General features: G+C 43.3%; 1 long non-coding RNA gene across 1 annotated transcript; it reads left to right on the top strand.

The window, feature by feature from the left end:
* The first annotated feature begins 9,505 nt into the window (after window positions 1-9,505).
* Window positions 9,506-14,878, top strand: LOC127667038 (uncharacterized). The gene is made up of 3 exons (XR_007973772.1): window positions 9,506-10,268; window positions 11,489-11,615; window positions 12,045-14,878. It is a non-coding gene; the product is annotated as an uncharacterized LOC127667038 (long non-coding RNA).
* The last annotated feature ends 2,767 nt before the right edge of the window (window positions 14,879-17,645 follow it).

A 17,645-nucleotide genomic window follows, 5' to 3' on the forward strand; every position in this document is an offset into this window, starting at 1 on the left:
TTTCTGTCCTAAGATAGCCACCAGTTCCTCTTTGGCTGGGCCTGCAAGGTTCTGCAAGCTTTCTTAGCCTAGCGGGTGCATTTTCACATTGCTGCCTGCAAGCAGTTTGCAGGTGCCAGCTTGACCCGGGCAAGCATAGCTAGAAGCTTGCTTTCAGCTTGGTGGAGTCTGGACTTGGCTGTGTGTTTTCATGGTAGACATGCTGCAGAGGAACATTAGTCCCCTAGAAATCCTAGTCTTTTGGGACCAGTGCAAACTTATTCTGTAGGTACCTAGTCCCAAAGTGCTCCTCAGCCAGACCAGTACCATCCCCAGTAATCCACCAGAGCTCACCCTGCAGTGGCTGAATTTTCTAGGATCTTCTCCATCTGCTCAGCCCTGATCTGCCTTAGTTTTCTTTTTCTTGGCTGCTGACAGGACTTTCATTCTTCTTCTGTGCCAAGGTTCCCTTTTGGATTTTAGCAATGATGCAATTTAAGAAGTTCCCCACCCTGCAAGGTCCTTGGGTTTTGGGGGGACATTTGGAGGGTTGGCAAACCAGGATTGGCTGTTGTAGCTGACTGGTTTCTTTCAAAATGCAGAGCCAGCTGGCTGCAGCAGGTCTTGCTCTAGCACACCAAACAGCTAAGCAAGCACAGCTGCCCTAAACTTTGTAATACAGACACACTGAAACAGAGAAACTTCAGAGGATGGAGAAACACAGGCCTTAGCATTACCTCCTCCTGCTGAGGACTGTGTTTGGCTATGGAGCCCAGTTACCTGTCACTCAGGTGACAGAGCAGGGAGAGCTACAGAGGCTCAGCCTGTTTCTGTCCCCACCTGGGAAAACCTTCAGCTATGATTTGAGCCTTGCTACCCAGGGGTTATAAGATTTATAAGACAGCAACTGTCCGGCCAATTAAGGCCACTCAGACAGAGTATGGAAATATTGTTAAATATTCTAAATCGTGTGAAATCACAAATGACATGGGATATCAAACTCTCTCTCTCTACTTAACAACACAAGAAGCCTCACCACACCTGTTTCCTGGAATCGTGGAGTCATAGAAGTAGAAACGGCACTTAGCATGCTGAAGATATACTTGGATAGTTGGGTCAGACCTGAGTTTCCATAAACAAATTCATGCCAAAAGAACACTTTCGTTTGTTTTCCAAATACAACCCCCCTTCTCAAGACAGGGCTTCTCTTTGTAACCTCCTCAGACCTTCCCAGAGCCCTCCTCAGCAAATTAAGCAGCTGGGTTCTTGCTCCTGGGTCAGAAGGCAGGCAATATGCTGCCTGGTTTACTCTTCACTCCTGGTCATATGAGACAGTGATGCCAAAGGCAGCTGGGGTGTCAAGAAACTGTCAGCCTTTGGTCCAGCAAAAGAAGTGCTCAAACACCCTCAGAACAGAAGAAATGCCTTGATAGATTTTCTTCTGGCAGAAGGTTAAGATCTGCAATACATAAATAACTCAGATGTTTTTATCCTTTTAAATAAACACTTTCTCTTTATTATTTCTCATTTTCATGCTTATTGGTATTCTACCTGACTGCATGAATATCTATGTGCAGGTGTTATATGCCCATGAATTACAGTTACAGAAAGTTGTGAGCTGACATGCGTGTGCTAGGAATTGAACTTGGGTCCTTGGGAAGCCCGGCTAGGTATCTTCAGATGAGCTCTGATCTGTTTAACTGCTGAGCCATTTCTCCAGGCCCCAGAATTCAGCATTGCTACTGCTCTTAAGATGAGCTCTTATCTGCTTAATGGCTGAGTCATTTCTTCACAATGAAGTGTGTGGTTTGTAGGAAGATGCTTGCAATGAGAGAGAAAGAAGTCAGACTCAGAGTATCAGACCCTGCATGTCTCCCAGGTGTTACTCCTGCATCTGATAGAAACATGAATTACTACATGTTCTTGAGGTAGGAAGACAGCTGGAGAGACTTGGAGAACTAGGTGGCATAATGGGAGGAGAAAGACTTGAGAAGTGACTTGGCACTGGATGATGGAGGATGGAGTAGTCTCAACACAAATTACTTAATTGGATAAAATTAACCTTATGCAAACAAAATGTTATGCAACACACAATAATCCTGAAATGAGTTAGTAAATGAATGCATGTGGCAATGAATTGATGAGTGAATGAGAAAGCATCCTGTGGGGAGACTCTATCAGGAGCAATCAGGGTGCATGGCTTGGTGGGTTCAGTGTGCAAATCATCACATCTGGGGTGCTTGGGTGTTTTCTGTAACTCTCCAAAGACAGAAGCACCAGCCAGATCAGGATTATTGCTGTAACTGACACCATGCTGAAAGAATCAGAATCAATGTCAAGCACCATTGGTCATTTTGCTCTGAAAAGGGAAGGTTTTCTTCTGTTTCCTCCCCCACCTGTAAAAGCAAGAAAGGTTTATTTTGTGTGAGAGTTCCAGTTGGAGACAGTCCATGATAGCAGGGTAGGACCTGCAGCAGGAAGAGGAGGCCTGTTGGCTTCACTGCATGAGCACTAAAGAAGGAAAAATATAGGCTTAGATATTTGAAAACCTGCTTTAAGTATGGTTCTCTAATGCTTCAGCCTCCCTTTTAGCCCAACAACAGTCAGAGGTAGGGAAAAAGAAACATTCATAGGTAATGGGGAATGTGGAGCCTGTGTAGAGATAGTTCTTTGGAGCAATTGCAATCTTCATTATCCAAGAAAATGCAAAATGCAAAAAGGTCCTAACCAAAAACATCCAGGAAACCCAGGACACAATGAGAAGACCAAACCTAAGGATAATAGGTATAGAAGAGAGTGAAGATTCCCAACATAAAGGATAAGTAAACATTTTCATAAAAATTATAGAAGAAAATTTCCCTAACCTAAAGAAAGAGATGCCCTTTAACATTAAAGAAGCATACAGAAATCCAAATAGATTGGATCAGAAAAGAAATTCTTCCCTTCACATAACAGTCACAACACCAAATGCACAAAACAAAGAAAGAATATTAAAGGCAACAAGGGAAAGGGGACAAAAAAGATATAAGGGCAGACCTATCAGAATTATTCAAGACTTCAGAGACTATGAATGTCTGAAGATTTTGGGCAGATGTCATATAGTCCCTACGGGAACACAAATGCCAGTCCAGGCTATTATACCCAGAACATGTCTCAGTTAACAAAGATGGAGAAATGAAGATATTCCATGACAAAACCAAATTTACACAATATCTTTCCACAAATCCAGCCTTACAAAGGATAATAGATGAAAAACTGAAACACAAAGAGGGAAACTAAACCCTAGAAAAAGTAAGAAAGTAATCTTCCTTCAGCAAAACTAAAAGAAGATAGCCACCACACAAACATAATTCCACATTTAACAACAAAAATAACAGGAAGTAACAATCACATTCCTTAGTAACTCTTTTTTTGTTGTTTGTTTGTTTGTTTTTTGGATGTGGTTTTTTCGAGACAGGGTTTCTTTGTGTAGCCCTGGCTGTCCTGGAACTCACTCTGTAGACCAGGCTGGCCTTGAACTCAGAAATCCACCTGCCTCTGCCTCTGCCTCTGCCTCTGCCTCCCAGAGTGCTGGGATTAGAGGTGTGCGCCACCACCGCCCAGCTGGATGTAAAATTAACTCAATCAAATCAGTGGCTTTCCTCTACTGAAAGGATAAACAGGCTGAGAAATAAGTTACAGAAAGAATACCCTTCACAATTGTCACAAATAATATAAAATACTTGGTGTGATAATAACTAAGTGAATCTGTATGACAATAACTTCAACTCTCTGAAGAACGAAATCAAAGAAGATCTCAGAGGATGGAAAGATCCCATACTCATGGATTCACAGGATAAATATAGTAAAAATGTCCATCTTGTCCAAAGCAATCCCCATCAAAATTCCAACTCAATTCTTCATAGAGTTGGAAAGGGCAATTTGCAAATTCATCTGGAATAACAATAAACACAGGATATTGAAATCTATTCTCAACAATAAAAGAACCTTGGGGGTCGGGGGAATCACCATCCCTGACCTCAAGCAGTACTACAGAGCAATTGTGACAAAGCAACCCTGAGATTGTACCTCACAGGAGTCAGAAAGGCAAAGATCAAAAGACAACATTTTCAAAAAAAAATTAAATAAATAAGTAAATTTTAAAAAAGACATTTTCAACAAAAGGTGCTGTTTCAACTGTTGGTCAACATAGAAGAATGCAAATTGATCCATTATTTTCTCCCTGTACAAAGCTCAAGTCCAAGTAGATCAAGGACCTCCATATCAAACCAGATACCCTGAAACTTATAGAAGAGAAAATGGGGAAAAGTCTCAAACACATGAGCACAGAGGGGAGGTTCCTGAACAGATCACCAATGGCTTATGCTCTAAGATCAAGAATAAACAAATGGGACCTCATAAAGTGGCAAAGCTTCTGGAAGGGCAAAGACATGGTCAATAGGACAAATGGCAACCCACAGACTGGGGAAAGGTCTTTACCAATCCAACCTCCAATAGAGGGCAAATATCCAATATAAACAAAGAAGTCAAGAAGTTAGACTCCAGAGAACCAAATAACCCTATTAAAAACTGGGGAACAGAACAGAATTCTGGGGATCTAAACAGAATTCTCAACTGAGGAAAATCGAATGGCTGAGAAGCACCTAAAGAAATGTTCAACATCCTTAGTCATCAGGGAAATGCAAATCAAAACAACCCTGAGATTCTACCTTACAGGAGTCAGAATAGCTAAGATCAAAAACTCAGGTGACAGCAGTTGCTGGCTAGGATGTTGAGAAAGGGGAACAGTCCTCCATTGCTGGTGGGATTGCAAGCTGGTACAACCCCTTTGGAAATCAGTCTGGTGGTTCTGATATTACCTGAGGACCCAGCTACACCACTCCTGGGAATATACCCAGTAGATGCTGCAACATGTAATACGAATACATGTTCCACTATGTTCATAGCAGCCATGTGTATAATAACCAGAAGCTGGAAAGAATCCAGATGTCCCTCAACAGAGGAATGGATACAGAAAATGTGGTACATTTACACAATGGAATAATACTCAGCTATTAGAAACAATGACTTCATGAAATTCTTAGACATATGGATGGAACTAGAAAACATCATCCTGAGTGAGGTAACTCAGTCACAAAAGAACACACACCAGCATGTACTCACTGATAAGTGGATATTAGCCCAAAGTTCGGAATACCCAATATTCAAATCACAGACTATATGAAGTCTGCAAGGAAGGAAGACGAAAATGTGGATGTGTATCTTAGATAGGTGAACAAATTATGTACAAGAGGACAGACAGAGACAAAGTGTGGAACAGAGACGGAAGGAAAGGACATGCAGAGACTGCCCCTCCTGGGGATCCATCCCATCTACTATTAGAGTGGGTGGGTACGTGGGTTGGGGAGCACCCTCATAAACTGGGAAAGGGGATATCATTTGAAATGTAAATAAATAACATATCTAATGAAAACAATCTGAATTTAAAAATACAAAACAAACTAGATACCCTTGTCTTTGTGAAAACTTATAAAACTGTATTTGGGGAGATGTCTCACAAAATCATAAAAGGTTTTAAACATATTTCAGAGTGTTAATGACTGCTTTTTTTAAAAACATTGCTGTGTCCATTTTGTATTCAGTCTCATTTTGCTCATAACGTGAAATTAAATTCCTGTTCTCAGAGGAGGCTTCCCAGAAGTAATTATTCAGAGATGACACTGAAAAATTCTCCTAAAAGATCACAATCATGCTCTGTTGCCCAATACTCTGGAAATCCTTCTAACCACTTCCTCACCTAACATCACTTGGGACCAATCAGCTTAAAGTTCAGATGGTAAGACTTTGTCTACTAAAGAAAAATGTAATAATACTTGCCTTCTGCCCATGGTTTTCCTGTAAAAGCCTCTCCTAAGAGCAAACCAGTACCACAGGCAGCGCCTTAATCTACCCTTGTAGTCCTGATTGATAAGCCTTGGTGTGGTCATTCAATAATCTATCTCTGTCTGTCTAAGTCTGTGTTTGATTGGTTTGTGAGGTGATTTCCTGTACCCCAACATAGATATACACAGTCTCTGAAGAGAAGCAAAGTAGGAGGAAGAGAGATATTTAGATTATTCACAGAAAGTTCCATTTGTTTGTAAAACTCTCCTTATGCCGGGTGGTGGTGGTGGCGGCATACGCCTGTAATCCCAGCACTCTGGGAGGCAGAGGCAGGCAGATTTCTGAGTTCAAGGCCAGGCTGGTATACAGAGTGAGTTCCAAGATAGCCAGAGCTATACAGAGAAACCCTGTCTCAATAAATAAATAAATAAATAAATAAATAAATAAATAAATAAATAAATAAAATTTTAAAAACCTCTCCTTTCAAAGACAAAGTAAGATGAACCTTTAAATATTATTTACTATTTGAATTGCCAATGGTTAAAAAGCAAACTGGAGAGGATAGGAAAAATCCTTTTTCTTTAATGAACATACCTAGAGTCTTTTAAATGTCATTTCAATAGAACAATAACTATGCAGATTTTTTTAATTCCAAACAATGAAGGTAAAGTTAGTTTACAGAAGGAAGCAGCCATGTTTGAAAGTGATGTTTAATTGTGTGGCAGACAAAGTAACAAATCAGAGAAAGATTTGACAGAATAGGATGTGGACAACACTCATGAGAACACAGAGGGAAGAGGGATCACATAAGAGAGTAATATAAATTAAAGATTATTAACATTCTGTAGATAGTACCTACTGCTGGAAATTGGTAAAGTGGCAATTATTCCTTAACCAGTCTTTCCCAAAATAACCACATAGAGACCTTCAAAGCCCTAGCTCTCAGCTGGGCAGACTCTCACCTGCTCATCTCAGTTAACCTGCCCATCTGGCCCCATCCGGTCATAGCCAAGCAATACCTTCCAGGGCTGAGATCACATCCATCGCCTCCCAAGTCTCCTGTGAAATGGTCTTTCCTGCTTCTCTTTCTTCTTCCCAGAGTCCTCTCTCCCCCCACCTTCCACTCCTGCCCAGCTAACTAAAGCAAGTCAGAAAATGCCTTAGGTAGGTGAGGAAGGACAGAGACACAGTTTCACACAGTGTGACCCAAGAGGGTGACTTGGGGTTCTCTTCTCTAACACTCTGAATCCGGAGCCTAGGGAAATGGCTCTGCAGTCAGGAGCACAAGCAGCTCTGTCAGGGGAACAAGGCTCATTTCTGAACACACACACAGCAGCCCACAGCTGCCTAGGACTCTATTCCAGGACCTGTTACACCCACACAGACAGACTTTCTGGCAAAACACCAATGCACATAAAAATAAGTAATAATAAATACAAAAATACATAAATATAGTTTCTGTAAAATGATTAAAAAAAATAAAACCCTTTGTGTATTCTGGATACCAGTTTTCTGCCCTCAGTAGGCTATCGAGGAGTTTCTTCCATTTTGTAGGCATTTGACCATGTCAGTTTCATGGCATCCTATGTGCCTTTGGTAGCAGGATTTCGTATCAGTAGCACTCTTTTCTGCTTGGTGCCTACCTCCTGAAAGAAACCAGTGCCTCAGTTTGCAAGAGGGGACACTGAAGAAACACCACCAAGCTACCAAAGAAGCCCTGTCTTAGAGTGGACAAAAGAGAATTTTTTTTCTTTCTTCTTCTTCTTTTTTTTTTTTAAAGATTTTTATTTATTATTATATGTAAGTACACTGTAGCTGTCTTTAGACACACCTGAAGAGGGCATCAGATCTCATTAAGGATGGTTGTGAGCCACCATGTGGTTGCTGGGATTTGAACTCAGGACCTTTGGAAGAACAGTCAATGCTTTTAACCTCTGAGCCATCTCTCCAGCCCAAAGGATTATTATTTTATGTATATGAGTACACTGTAGCTGTCTTCAGACACCAGAGGAGGGCATCAGATTCCATGACAGATGGTTGTGAGCCACCATGTGGTTGCTGGGATTTGAACTCAGGTCCTCTGGAAGAGCAGTCAGTGCTCTTTCTTTTTTCTTCTTTTGCTTGTTTTTTTATTTTATTTTTTTATTTTTATTTCATTTTTTTATTTTTTTTTTGGTTTGCTTGAGTTTTGTTAGTTCTTTTGGGGAGTTGTTGTTTTTTTCATTTGATGAAAAATCAGGAGTTGTTATGGCATAAATTTATTTATGGAAACTCAGGTCTGACCCATGTATCCGAGTCTGTGGTCTTCAGCAAACTCAGTGCTGCTGCTACTTGTATGGCTCAGTGAGACCCCAGTAATTAGGTGTGGGACACTGCCTGCACTGTTGTAATCGCTTTATATATAGGAGTAGTTTTGATATTCTGAGTCATTAGTGATTTCACATGATTCACAATAATTAAGAATACTTCCAGGAAACTGGAGAGATGGTCCAGAGGTTAAGAGCACTGGCTGCTCTTCCTGATTTCCTGAGTTCAGTTCCCAGCAACCACATGGTGGCTAACAACCATCTGTAAGAGGATTCAATTCCCTCTTCTGATATACATGAAGACAGATCATATATATATATATATATATATATATATATATAATGATGCAGACTAAACTCTCATGCATTAGCCAAAAATTTTTAAAAAAATATGTTTCCACTGTTGTCTGCAACTATTGGCTTACAATGTGCAGACATGCCTCCCCTACCTCTGCAGTAGAGTGGTGGGATTGTAGCAACACCCAGCTCTGCCCTGTAAATAGCATTTTAAAGTGTATAAAAACTAAACTTTGAGCAGGAACATGAGAAGTAGCTGGAATGAGATTTTATTTTGAAAAAAGAAAAAAAAAGTCCTTCAGTAAAGAAGCATGCTTGTAAAATGCAGTAAGTATCCAAAGGAGCCTGCTATTCCCTGTGGTGCCAACAACTGTGGGGCAGCAGCCATGGCAGGAGAGACCTGGAGTATGCACTCTCTCCAGGAGACCTAACAACTGCGAGTCTTCTCCACCAATTGTTGGTGACAGACCACACTCCAACATGCCTCCCTCCAAGTCGGAGGTCTGCACATGCTCTGTGGGCACCAGGCTGGGGCTGCTCCAGGTGTATGCTAGAGTCACAGCACTGCCTTGCTTCCCTGAACTCTGCTGAGAACTCAACCTCTGGTTTCCTGCTTCCAGGACAGAAGGGAGGAGCCAAGCTGCCAGGATCGCTGTGTACTCTGCAAGGATCAGGTGTCCATGATGTAACTGTCACCCAAATATAAACCTCCTAACACATGGGTAGCAATGCACAGGCCATGGCTGAAGGGTTTCCCAGGTGGGGACACAGTTCTCACCAAGTGGGCATAAATAGTTAAGCCTTGTGTATCTCCATCTTCCTCATTTTCTGTTTCAGTTTTTGTGTATTACAAACTTTAGGACAGCTGTGCTTGCTGACCAGCTTGGTGTGCTAGGGCAAGGCCTTCTGCAGCCAGCTAGCTCTGCCTCTGAAGAGTCCACCAGACAGCTTTATGCAAATCCTGGTTTGCTGGCCTGCTCCTCCCCCACTAAAGGGCTTGGGGAAAACAGATTAAGCTGAATCATTGCTAGAAACTTAAAGCAAGTATGGGTGGAAGGGAAGCAGTGACCCTGTCAGCAGCCTAGAAGAAGAAACCTAAGGGGACCAGACCTGAATAGCTGTAGGAGCATCTAGGAGGCTCAGCCACTGCTGGTGGGCTCTGAGGGAGGAGGAGAGCTGGCCCCTTAGTACTGGGTAGACCTTGACCCTCTTCCCCCCACTTTCCCAATGCCAGCCTCTAGGCAGTCAGGGCTGGACCTAGACTTTGGAGGACTTGGAGTTCCTCCACAGCCAGCTCAGACCAGAGTCATGCTGACAACTCACAGCAAAATTCAGACAGTCTGCAAGGCAGCCCTCCTACTGTGTTCAGCCTGGATCACCCTGGCACCAGAAAACCTGCTTACTTTCAGCAAAGGAGCCTTTGATCTCCTCCACCTTGGATGACTGACAATTCCAGATTGAAGCCATCCCTAGTGGGAAATACAGAAACGGGACTGGAAACCCAACAGCCATCTAGGCAGCCACAACCTCCTGTTTGCCTGCCTGAGCACCTCTCAGGACACACTATGGAGGACCACCCTGCTTGCCCAAGCCTGGAGGCTCAACAGCCAGCAGGCCACTTGGAGCAGTTTGGAAAAAGGGATGGAGCTGGGAGCTTCAGAACTGATGGGGGCTGCAAAAGAGAGTGGGGTTCAACCCCAGCAGAATCATTCCAGTCTCTGCCAAGGTTTCTGATCCTGGAGCCTGAACCACAGCAGTAGAAACTAAATGTCTCCCAGTATGGACACTGAACGCTGGTCCTGGGTAAGTGTTGGTTTAACTTTTAAACTTTAGAAATTTCTTTGTCACAGAGTTAAACTTTTGCTTGTATCTTTACATTTGTTCCTCTTTGAGACAGAGCCATACCTCAGTAAAAATTTCAAGTATAAATGAGAGTTTTCATCTAAATGTGATCCTGAAGCTCCATTACAAAAGGAAATGCATATGTTTTGTAATGATAACTTCTGACATCTTGGATGGTTTTGCCTCCTTCTACTATGCAAAGTGTAGCAAACATTGCATTATGGTTAAGCTAGTTCTGTTTCACTAAAAGTGTGGAAAGCTGTAAGTGGAAACACAAAACATGTTCAGAGTCCATGCGACATTTATGTTGTTAAACAAATTTAGATTCAGAATCAAGGAAGGATTTGAGTCCTAGTAAAGACTTCCAACTTTTAGCTGGCTTCATTAACATGGCTGTCAGTCACTAATTTCTGGAGTTACCTTTAAGGTAATTCTTAAATATATGTTCAACTTCTACAAAAATATTCATCATTTGAATAAAATACCAATCTGCTTAATGTAGATTCAATCCTCCATGTAAAAAAAAATCATCTGAAGTTTAAGTAAAAACCTGATCTGTTCAGTAAAAAGTGAGTTTTTGAATGAAGACTTGCTCATTTATGAAACAAAACAACAACTAGTTCTACCCTGTATTAAAGCAGTTCCTTCTAATGTAAATTCACCATTTGCTGCCTCAATACAAGTTTTTATTAAGAAAGGCAACTTTAAAGTAAATGTCCAAATACCTCACATTTCCCTACCTTGCTTCTCTTGAGAGGTGGTTTACTGCTTTATGTCATGCTTATAATATTTCTAGGTTTTGTGAAACTCCTTTCATGAGTCTGAAAATAATATTTAGAACTTTTCACAAATTCAACACTACCTAGGATCACATTTTATTGTTAAATAAATTTTTGAATGTGTTGATTAATTCAGAGGACATTCCTAAGTCTCCTGACTCCCACATGAAGTGTGCAAGAAGAGATGTTTCTTAAAGAAAATCAAAGCTGGGTAGTTTCCTGTAGCATTGGGATGTCTAAGATCTATAGTGTTCCTGAGTGTGATAACTCAGGGAGGAAGGAGCTCTGAGCTCACTCAGGAGTAGAGAGGTGTGGGAGGGTCAGCAGGGGAGACTGCAGACCACCTGTGCAAGAACAGATGCTAAGGACATTGATGATCTCACATGGAGTTTGAATTCCCAGGACAATGTCCTCCATTGAAGCAGAGATCAAAGAAGCTGTGAGGAAAGAAGGAGGCAGAGAGCAGAGCTGTGGCAGGCCATTCAGAAAGGGGATCTTGAAGAGAACCCCTGGCTCAGGAGGAAGGAAGGTAAGTTCAGTGGTCAGTCCATGAGCCTCCTGTGAATTCCTCTCACATAAGCATCTCTGGGCTGCAAAGTCAATGCTCTGCTCCCTGTCGCATAACACAAGAAAGAACTTTGAGCAGTGTGACAATCATGCTTCTGTGTCATGCTGTCTGTGATGCTGGAGTCTGTCCTCTGAGATTCAAACTGCCTTAGAGGTTTGAAAGCCTGGGCCCACTTCTTGCATTTCTTAACTGATCCTTCACAGGGAATTACTGGCCTCTTCCTCCTGCTGCTGTGCCTACCCTGCTGTGAGGAACTGCATCCCACTGGAAGTATCTCAACCAAATTCGACCTTTCTTACCACCAGACCAGGGAGCAAACAAATAAACATGTATTAGAACTTAAAAGTAAAATCACCTAAATTGCTTGACAATGACTCTGCTTTTTTCTAGGCGTGAAACTGGAGATAACCTGAGAACTTGCTTGTGTCTCAGTCTTCAGAGAACTGCAGGAAAGATCTGGACACCCAGATGGGTGATGTATCTACAGTACCTCCCGATGCATACACCCTGACTTCAATTGTTGGAGTATCAGCATAGAAGCTTTTTCTATGTTTATTAATGAATTTGTTCATTTATTCATCCATCCAATTTTCATTCATTCATTCAATCATTCATTCATTCATTCTTTGGTAGTTTAAAGGAAGGTGGTCCTCCTTTTTGAATATTTGGTTCCTAGTTTGTAGAACTCTTTTCCAAAGATAAGAAGATGTGTTCTTTTTGGAAGTAAGTGGCACCAAGTGTTCCTCTGTCTGTATCTCATTCTGTCTCTGTCTCTGTCTCTATCTCTGTCTCTGTCTCTCTCTCTCTCTCCTGTTCAGCCTTGTGCTGGGGACAAGATGTGAGTAATCTCAGCCATTTCTTCTCTCTGCCATCATGGACTCTAACTGGTTAATTTCATGCAACTCTGGTCTCTTTCTGGCTCTTTCTCCTCCTACCTCTCAACCCTCCTTGAGTTCTTTAGCCAACTTTTCTCCACACATCTCACTCAGCTTCTCTCATGTGGTGACAGGAAAACCTGATTTCATGTATCTAGCCAGCCTTGGGCACACAGGTGAGAGTCAGTGGATCTCTGTGCTCTGGAGCCTTGGTCATCCATTGCATGGGACTGTCTCCAGACACAAGCATCTTTCTGCAGACCATACAACTTCATTCTTCTGTGAAGAACAGTCATTCTTGCACATCTGATCCCCACACCCACTTCATTCAGCCTTTCACCAGTGGAAATGCTACTTTCATTGGTTGTGTCACTCAGCTTTTAGAAACAGGGCCACAAGTGAGGTCATTGTTTAGGTATCTCTGGGGTTTGTTCTGGACTCTAAGAACACTGGTCACGCACATGTCACTCAGCCACGCTAGGAGGCAGAACACCCAGAGAGGGAAAACCAAACTCCAACCAACAACAACACCAAATCAAACTAGGTAAATCCATAGAAACCAGAGCAGCATTATTTGAGTTCTAACATTAAAACCTCTAAATGTGCATAGAGAAATGCAACAGGGTCATGCCAGGCATACAGTTAACACTGTAAAGACACATAGGAAAGAGTTACAGTTTTCTGAGGAGAGTCCTTGAGAGGATCCTGTAGTGCTACAGTAGGAGAAGCTACAACCCGCAAACCAGACACATTGAAGTTCACATTTTCAGTTAGAGCTGTTTGGGCAAAAGAGTATATTGTATGACACAGACTGACACACCTCAACTGTCACAGAGAGATGTTTTCATGCATTTGTTTGTTTTAAGTGTGTGTGTGTGTGTGTGTGTGTGTGTGTGTGTTGCAGTGTTTCAAGGGCAGAGGGAGGATAAGGAGGGATAGGAAGGTGAGCAGGATTGGGCTGTAAATGAACAATTCACAAAGAATCAATGGAAAGTTTAAAAACTTAAGGAGGATATACTTATTAAAATCTGTGTAGATGAAACTATGCATGGAAGAGCAGTCAGAGGACAAACTGGCTCCGACTTTGAAGGAGAGGTGGGATGTGTGCATGGCCTGCACCTAAGGCAAGGGCAGGTTTTCAGTCTGGCAAGTCACTTGAGACCTCAGACCCACAACCCCTGGAAGACACAAATTGGCAGCTGGACCAAGTCTCAGATGCAGCTGTGTTCTTTCCTGTGTCAGGAAATTTCCTTTTCCGTGAAAAGCATTTCTTTCATATTTTTTTGACATGTTGTCAGTTTTTAAGTAAAGTACAGGTTTTTTTGTTTTGTTTTGTTTTGTTTCTTGGTTTTTGCTTTTTTTGAGACAGGGTTTCTCTGTATATCCCTGGCTGTCCTGGAACTTACTCTGTAAACAAGGCTGGCCTAGAACACAGAATCTGCCAGCCTTTGCCTCCCAAGTGCTAGGATTAAATGCGTGCTCCACCATCGCCTGGCCAATTTGTTAACAGTATCATTTGCAAAGTTCTATGTTAGATTTTTATTTCTCCGGGTTTTTTGTTTTATTTTTGTTTTTTTAATGCTGTATGGTTTCATGATGGACCTGGACAGTGTAGCCAATATCTGGTAACTTTTATACCATTTTGTGCAGTTTTGAGATTGTCCTTTAGTAAGAACACATTTCCACTCTTTTCTCTTTCCAAACTTCCCATGAGCACAGCTCACTCCATAGCCTTCCTCAATATCCTCTCACAGACACATAACAGGCTGAGACCATAACTCTACTGATGGCCTAGGGAGCAAATTCCAAAAGGAATCCGACCATTGAATTTTTTTTTCCTTCCTTTAGAAACAGCAGGAGGACAAGACTCCAGGGAAAGAAAGTGAAACCCTGGTGTTCTATGGAATCACCTGCATACTGGATGTGAGAACAAAGTGGGTTCTCCCAGAATCCCACCTGAGCCTGCTGGGCAGAGTGTGATACTGGTTACAAAACAATCAGAAACAAAACGACAGAAAAGAAACCGCTTATGGTCTTTGTAATCTCAGTCGAGTTTCCTTAGGAACTTCGCAAGTTGGACATCTAACAGACTTAAAAAGTAACTTTACCGATGGTCAACTGTACGATATCCACGAATGGCAAGCAATCGAAGAATTGATCTTTCATTCTTCAGAGACACCTGGCACACTAAGACTAAAGAAACAAATGAAAAATCTAGCGATCTGGTCACATCCCTTGAGTCCTTGCAATGGGAGCAGTGTATTCACCTGCCTGTCCGATTTTGAATATGGTTCTAACAGGAAAGTGCAATCAAGTTTACAAATCACAGTAAAGAAAACGCATATGATGTTTGTGATCACCATTTCTAAGATGTAAGAAAGGAACAGAAAACCTAGCAATCTCATCATCCCTGGTGTCACTGCTATGATTTGCCTTGCCTTCTGTGAATTGAGGAAAGCCAAAAGCCAGACCTCCTTTCCCAATGCAAGTTGTGTCAGGATTGCCCCCTGCCTGGCCTGCCCATGACTCCTAGAAACCAGCTATCCATGCTGCAGTCATTGCCTTGGAAAACGCGGCGGCACAACCCAAAACATTTCCCTTAAAATCCTTTACTAAAGGCCTAAGAAAAGACACGGAGTACAAATCGCTGTTTCTTTATTGTGGAAGCAGAGGTGTACTCTGAAGCTAACCAGCTGCAGGGAATGAAGAGTTTTGTGGGGACAGATCCGCTTTGACACAAACCTTGCACTAAAGGCCAGAAAGGCGCCTGCTGATCTCTAAGGCCCCTGCTGCTAGCATGCTGCAAAGAATGCGCCCTGACAGAGTCCTTAGTCTACATCTCCAGCCTCCGAAGGACACTGGCTGGCACTCATTGGAGGGACACCCGCCACAGGTCTCGGTGTTGAGCACGGCGAATGCTTCTGCAGCATGCTCCCGGGTTCCAGACTGGCTGTTTTCTCCTGCTCTTCCTCCTCCAGGAAGGGGGTGATGGAGTCAGGAACGCTGGACTCCGAGGGGCTCTGGATCCAGCAAGAGTCGGTCCTGAGGTAGATTCCCTCGAAGTCATCGTTCCAAACGGGGAGCAGTTGTTCCTGGTAGTCACCATCGTAGGGAGGGAACTTGACAAGTACTGGATAGAAGGGAAGAGACCTGGGACCGCTGTCTTCTGAGAAGCTGCCGAGCTGAGGAGATTGGGCCTCTTACTTTGGCGGGACTGACTCCCAGGCCTGCTTCCCTTGCACCGACCAGAAAGTCAACTCCATCCCACGAGCGGCTCTTACCTTTGGAGGACAGCAGCGCGTGCGCCAGTGCGGGCAGCTGAGTCTTCTGTATCCTGCGAGCTCTGGGTCCTGTTCCGGAGCGCCCGACCTTGGCGACGACAGACTCGGCACTGCGACCTATGGCGGGAGTCCCTCCAATGAGTGCCAGCGACTGGCCATCGGAGACTGGAGAAGTAGATTACCAACTTGGTCAGGGCTCTTGCAAGAGCCGGGTATTTATAGTCTTCGAAGAGGGCGGAGTCGGGAGAGTCCGAAAATTACCACAGCAGAAAACGTTCGTATGCCAGTTAGTCGGCAAAGGAAAGAAAACGAACGAACACTCGAAGCCTGCCCTTCCGAGTCTAGATCCGGGACGAAGGAAAAAACATCAGTTTCAATTGCTTGCAGTTCTCCAATTGCAAGCAGTCGAGCGATTGCTTCCCATTGGCGCAGATGCCTTGCAGTTGACCGTCTTGATGCGCCCTGCATCCTGAAAGATGAAAGATCTAAACGACTTAAAACGGAATTTTACCGAGGGTCAACTGCACGCAATCCGCGCGAATGCCAAGAAATCGCTCGACTGCTCGCAATCCGGAATGGCATGCAATCGAGGAATTGATGTTTCTTCGTTTAGAGACTCGAGGCGCGTGAAGATTGAAAAAACCCACAGAAAACTTAGTGATCGCATCACAGCCGAGCGTTACCGCGATGGCAGGAGTGGATTCGCCTCCCTGTCCGATTCTACTCCTGATCCGAACACGACGTTACAATCAAGAACATAATCACGCTAAGGAAACCTCATATGCGGGTTGTAATCCGTCGTGTATTCTTCATAGTCCTCGGACCGCTGAAAGGCACTTGCCACCTAGGATGTCTAGCGGACTTAAAACGGAATTTTTCAGATGATCAACTACACGCAATCATGAGTGACAAGCAATCAAGGACAAAATCACGATGAGGAAACCTAATCAGTCGGGTATCCTTCATAGTCCTCGGACCGCTGAACGGAACTTGGCACCTTGGACGTCTTAGCGGACTTAAAACGGAATTTTACCATTTGGTCAACTGCACGCAATCAGCACGAATGGCAAGCAATCGCTCGACTGCTCATAATCCGGAATGGTAAGCAATCGCGGAATTGATCTTTCATCCTTCAGAGACACGGGGCGCGTGAAGACTGAAGAAACCCACAGAAAACTTAGCGATCACATCACAGCTGTGCGTTACTGTGATGGCAGGAGTGGAGTCGCCTGCCTGTCCGATTCTGCTCCTGATCCGAACACGATGTTACAATCAAGGACATAATCACGGTAAGGAAACCAGATCCGTCGTGTATCCTTCATAGTCCTCGGACCGCTGAACGGAACTTGGCACCTTGGACGTCTAGCGGACTTAAAACGGAATTTTACCGACGGTCAACTGCACGCAATCCGCATGAATCGGAACAAAATCACGGTAAGGAAACCGCATATGCGAGTTGTAATCCGTCGTGTATCCTTTCATAGTCCTCGGACCCCAGACCGGAATCCTGCCTGTCCTATTCTGCTTCTGATCTGCTTGTCATTACGGATTGCGAGCAGTCGGATTACAAACACACTATGGATTACAACCCGCATATGCGGTTTCTTTACCGTTATTTTGTCCTTGATTGTAATGTCCTGTTCGGATCAGCGGCAGAATCGGACAGGCAGGCGAATCCACTCCTGCCATCGCAGTAATGCAGTAACTAACGTAAAACGGAACTTTATTGACGGCCAACTGCACGAAATCCGCTTATGGCAAGCATTCGCAGAATTATTCTTTCGTCCTTTAGAAACCCACGACGCATGTAAAGGACTAAGAAAAGACACCGAGTA

Source organism: Apodemus sylvaticus, chromosome 16 (genome assembly GCF_947179515.1).
Source record: "Apodemus sylvaticus chromosome 16, mApoSyl1.1, whole genome shotgun sequence".
Classification (NCBI taxonomy): domain Eukaryota; kingdom Metazoa; phylum Chordata; class Mammalia; order Rodentia; family Muridae; genus Apodemus; species Apodemus sylvaticus.